The following is a 6303-nucleotide window of genomic DNA, read 5'->3' as shown; positions in this document are numbered from 1 at the left end:
GTAGCTTAAAACCAGCGTTAGGAGCCTCTAACGCTGGTTTTCACGGCTAACGCCAAACTCCAAATCTAGGCCTATGTTTTTTCATGGGATTCCGATAGCGCTGCGATTAAAGGGACACTGAACCCAAATTTTATCTTTTGTAATTCAGAAAGAGCATGCACTTTTAAGTAACTTTCTAATTTACTCCTATTATCAAATTTTCTTCGTTCTCTTGCTATCATTATTTGAAAAAGAAGGCATCTAAGCTTTTTTTTGGTTTCAGTACTCTGGACAGCACTTTTTTATTGGTGGATGAATTTATCCACCAATCAGCAAGGACAACCCAGGTTGTTCACCAAAAATGGGCTGGCATCTAAACTTACATTCTTGCATTTCAAATAAAGATAGCAAGAGAATGAAGAAAATTTGATAATAGGAGTAAATTAGAAAGTTGCTTAAAATTTCATGCTCAATCTGAATCAAGAAAGAAAATTTTTGGGTACAGTGTCCTTTTAAGAGTTTTGCGGTGAGGCTAAAAAACCTGCGTTACACCCTAAAACGACAAGATCCGTAATGCCATTTAAAGTAGTAGTTATGAGTTTTACGCTACAAAACTGTTACATTAAACTCATAACTAATTAACCTCTAAACCGAGGCCCTCCCTCATTGCGAACACTATATTAAATTTATTAACCTCTAATCTGCCGTCACTAAAAAAAATATGAACACCTATTGCGCCGCTCCCCAACATCGTTACTGCTATAATAAACGTATTTACCCCTAAACCGCCACCCTCCCGCATTGCAAACACTATTTAAATATAATTAACCCTTAATCTGCCCCCATCGTCCCCACTATACTAAAGTTATTAAGCCCTACACCGCCACCACTATAATAAACCTATTAACCCCTAAACCACAAGCCCCCCACAACTAAATATACTCAAGTAAACTAGTAACCCCTAAACCTACCCCCCCCCCCAACTTTAGATTAAAATTACAATTTCAATAATTTAAATTAAATTAAAACTTACCTGCCAAATTAAAAGAACTAAGTTTAAACTAACAATTAAATTAATATAATTATTAAACTAACATTAAACTAACTACCAATCATCCAATAGAATGAGAGCTGCTTGAATCCTATTGGCTGATTTAAACAGCCAATAGGATTTTAGCAGCTCTAATTCCTATTGGCTAATTCAAATTTTTCAACCAATAGGGCAGCAAGGGACGCCATCTTAAATCACGTACCTTGCATTGAAGATTCAGTATACGGCGACCCTATGAAGAGGATGCTTCACGCCGGATGTCTTCAGGATGGACCCGCTCCGCACCACCGGGATCAAGATAGAAGAGGCCACCTGGATGAAGACTTCTCACTGCATGAATGAGGACTTCGCCGCCTGGATGAAGATTGTTCAAGTGGGACTTCAAAAACTGTGAGTGGATCTTCGGGGGTTAGTGATAGGTTTTTTAAGGGTTTTTTTGGGTGTTTTTTTTTTTTAGTTTAGGGTTTGGGCTTGTAAAATAGCCCATACAAATGCCCTTTTCAGGGCAATGGTTAGCTTAGGTTTCTTTAGATAGTTTTTTTTTTTATTTTGTGGGTTTGGGGGGGGGTGGGGGTTTGTAATGTTAGTGGGTGTTTGTATTATTTTTTTTTCAGGTAAAAGAGCTGTTTAACTTAGGACAATGCCCTAAAAAAGGCCCTTTTAAGGGTTATTGGTAGTTTATTCAAGATTAGGTTTTTTATTTTGGGGTGTTTTTTTTTTTAAATGGGTATTAGAATAGAAATAATTTTTATTATTTTGTGATAATTTTTTTATTTTTTTTATTTTGTGGGTTTGGGTGGGTTTTTATTTTTAGATTAGGGCTTGGGCATTTCACAAAAGAGCTGAATGCCCTTTTAAGGGCAGGAAAAAGAGCTAAATGCCCTTTTAAGGGCAATGTCTATACAAATGCCCATTTTCAGGGCAATGGTTAGCTTAGGTTTTACTTTATTTTTATTTTGTGGGTTTGGGGGGTGGGGGTTTGTATACTGTTAGGGGGTGTTTGTTTTGTTTTGTAGCAAAAGAGATGTTAACTTTAAGGCAATGCCCTACAAATGGCCCTTTTATGGGCCCACAAAAAGCCCTTGGTAGTTTATTTTAGATTATGCTTTTTTATTTTGGGGTGGGTTTTTTATTTTTTTTTAAAGGGTATTAGAATAGGAATAATTTTTATTATTTTGGATAATTTCATTTGTTATTTTTTGTTATGGTTGTTTTTTTATTTTTAGTAATTTTAGTGTTTGTTATTTTTTGAAATGTTAGGTTTTAGTGTAAGGCAGCTTAGGTTTTATTTCACAGGTAAGTTTGTATTTATTTTAACTAGGTAGTTAGTAAATAGTTAATAACTATTTACTAACTTGTCTACCTAGTTAAAATAAATACAAACTTACCTGTGAAATAAAAATAAAACCTAAGCTAGCTACAATATAACTATTAGTTATATTGTAGCTAGCTTAGGTTTTATAGTTTTAAATAGGTATTATTTAGTTAATAATTGTAACTTTAATTTAACTATATCTTAATTATGTTAAAGTTAGGGGGTGTTAGGGTTAGGGTTACATTAGGGTTAGGGTTACGGTTAGGTTTAGGCTTAGGGTTACGTTAGTGTTAGGGTTAGGTTTAGGGGTTAATATAGTTTAATTTAGGTTGCTGCGATGTGGGGGGCTGGCGGTTTAGGGGTTAATAGATTTATTTAGAGGTAGTGATATGGGAGGCCAGAGGTTTAGGGGTTAATAACTTTAGTTGCAGCGATGACGGGGAGCGGCAGAATAGGGGTTAATAGATTTATTATAGTGTGGGTGATGTTGGGGTGCGAGGGAATAGGGGTTAATAACTTTAGTATAGTGGCGGCGACATCGGGAGCGGCAGATTAGGGTTAAGGGATAATAGTTTTATTTAAGTGGCAGTGATATCAGGAGCGACAGATTAGGGGTTAATAACATTATGTAGGTGGCGGCGATGTCGGAGGCAGCAGATTAGGGGTGTTTAGACATGGGGTTTATGTTAGGGTGTAAGGTTTAAACGTGTCTTCTTTTCTCCATAGACATCAATGGGGCTGCGTTACGGAGCTTTTCATTCCGCGATCGCAGGTGTTAGTTTTTTTTTTTTAGCCTGCTCTCCCCATTGATGTCTATAAGGAAAGCATGTACGAGCACGTCAAAAAAGCGCTTGTTTTTAGTGCAAAATGGAGCTTAAAAGCACCATATCGCACGCACAAGCCGGGTTTTTAAAAACTTGTAATGGCTGCGCTATAGGGGATTAATTTCGTTAATTTCCCTATAGCGCGCATAATTCGTAATCTAGCTGATAGGTAATCCCTTTATTATCCATTCCCCAATTTTGCATAATCAACACAGTTATAATAATACACTTTTATCTCTGTGATTACCTTGTATCTAAGCATCTGCTAACTGCCCCCTTATTTCAGTTCTTTTGACAGATTTGCATTTTAGCCAATCAGTGCTGACTCCTAGGTAACTCCATGTGCATGAGCTCAATGTTATCTATAGGACACACATGAACTAACGCCCTCTAGTGGTGAAAAACTGTCAAAATGCATTCACATAAGAGGCGGCCTTCAAGGTCTAAGAAATCTGCATATGAGCCTCTAGGTTTAGATTTCAACAAAGAATACCAAGAGAACAAACAAAACTGGTGATAAAAGCAAATTGGAAAGTTGTTTAAAATTACATGACCTATCTGAATCATGAAAGTTTATTTTGGACTTGACTGTCCCTTTAAACTAATGTCAAAATTATAGATTCATGATTCAGATACAATATCAGATAGAATTGTTTAGAATTACAAGCAATTCTAAAAAACTTTCCAATTTACATCTATTTTTATATCGACTTTGTTAAAAACCACACATAGATAGGCTCAAAATCAGCAATAACCTACTGGGAGCTAGATGGTCTTTGGTGGCCACATAAATTTGTCTCTTGTCATTGGCTTACCTGATGACTGAACTAGTGCTCATCTAGAGCTGACTTTTCAACAAAGAATACCAAATGAACAAAGCAAATTTGATAATAGAAGTAAATATGAAAATTATGTACAAAAGCATGCTCAAACTGAATCAGGAAAGTAAAATTCTGACTTTACTGTCTCTTTAATTTTTGTGATTTTTTTTGTGGTAAGTGTGCAAGAAGAAAATTTCCACAAAATGTATCTGTATTGGAATTAAACTACAGTTACCATAACAAATATGCAGATGGTACAAGCTAGTTTTGTGGTTATAAAGAAAGTCTTATGAAGTTTGCATTGACATTTGGGCCTAATGACAAATTTAATACAACTGTCTCCCTAAAAAGTTTCCATGAATGAACTTTGGAAACAACTTGTAATGTATTTCTATTTTTGTATATGTCTCATTAATATATCTATTCACTCTTCTCAGCAAACTAAAAATACACAAAAAAGTCTTTCTATCATTTCTTTATTTCATATCTGTGTATGTGTGTTCCAGGCATTTTGAGGATTCAGGTACGGTCATGTTGTATACTATTCTTGCTATACTTATACTTAACGTTCTTACATTATTAAAATTAGACATGGATGAAATTTTGGAATTCAGCATTCATAAAGCAGGCAGCGGCATTCGGCTATATTCAGCGCCAGATGTATAAGAGTGAAAGTGCAAGACACAATGATCTGTGCAAATCCAGATCTTTGTGTGTTGCAATTTACACTGATATATCTGGTGCCGAATATAACCAAATGCCTCTACATGCAAAAAAACAAAACCAATGGTAAAACTCTCCATAAAGAACTTCAAACCAATGGTGTTGACGCTTATACACTAACACAAAAAAAAGATATTTAAAAGAACATTGTACACTAAAACCTTCTTTAATCCATATTAAATTAAACATTTTTTTTGCCTAAAAAATGCAATTTAAATAAAAATTGAATCTAAAACAAGTATTAGTGTTATATTTCCTACTAATGCTCAATAGCTGTTAAAGGGACATTATACACTCATTTTTTCTTTGCATAAATGTTTTGTAGATGATCTATTTATATAGCCAATACAGGGTTTTTTTTTCTAAAAAATGTATAGTTTTGCTTATTTATAAATAACATTGCTCTGATTTTCAGACTCCTAACCAAGCCCCAAAGTTTTATGAGAATACCGTCAGCTACCTACTCCAGCTTGCTCCTGTTTGTGTAAAGGCTCTTTTCATATGCAAAAGAAGGGGGAGGGGGGAGTGTCTTTTTTTCCCACTTGCAGTGGGCTTTCCAGCTACCTTTTCAGCAGAGCTAAACTGAGAGCTTCTAAGTAAGTTTTTAAACAGTTTTATACTGGATTTTTATATCAGTATCTGTGCATCTTATTCTTTATAGTAGTGTTTATTACATGCAGTGATATGAAAATGAGTGTATACTGTCCCTTTAAGTAATACTTGCTAGTGATCACTGGCTGAGAGGTACAATTTCCACAGTCCTATTGGTGGAGAGGGACACACTTCCGCAAACCTAATAAGAAAATGTTGCTTCACTCAAGAACTTGCATTTAAAAAAAAATCTCGGGGGCGGAGCCTACAGCCGAAGCAGCAAGTTGTGTATTGAAGAGGCTCCTGACTTTATTTTACTTTTACGTAAAATATTGGGATCTTAAAGATAATTGCATCCTGCAACGAGATATTGCTGAGAACTTCAGTTGGGGACCTAATAACAGAAGTTTAGAACATCTATCTGCACCGACTGGCTCATCTCTATTATGGAGAAAGACATCTATACTGAGATACAGGCCCTGTTTGCAAAGTATGAGCAGCTGATACTCAATAGATTCGACTCCCTAATAGCAGCTGTAGGAGCGGAATGCTCCGATAAAAAGCGACCTGAGCCGGCTGTGACGGAGGAAGCAGTCCTTAATGCGCAGCTCGACGCCATGCAGCTGAGAGGCCCCCACTTATGGATGTGAGGCGGCGGGAACTGATGCTATTGCTGGTGGGGATGTGGGTGGGAATGCGGCCGGCTCCCGCGAGCATGACACTGCCGGTATGTATAAGGCGATAACAGACTGCCGCCAACCTACTGATTTGAAGTCCTTCTCGGACTGGGATCGGGAGACGAGTCACACAAAAGTTCTACTCCTGAACATAGCCTCGCAGTTTAAGATCTTGCTATCCGAGGGCACTTGGCATTCTGGCACCTATATAACAGTTGGAGTTGGGTGATGTTTTAAACATAACAGGGAGTGCAGATCGTTCAGGCCTAGTATAACACTCTGATCCTAATGTGCACTCCGCATTGAGCCTAGAATACTGACA

The sequence above is a fragment of the Bombina bombina genome, chromosome 5 (assembly GCF_027579735.1).
Source record: "Bombina bombina isolate aBomBom1 chromosome 5, aBomBom1.pri, whole genome shotgun sequence".
NCBI classification, from domain to species: domain Eukaryota; kingdom Metazoa; phylum Chordata; class Amphibia; order Anura; family Bombinatoridae; genus Bombina; species Bombina bombina.
This window is presented reverse-complemented; position numbering follows the sequence as displayed.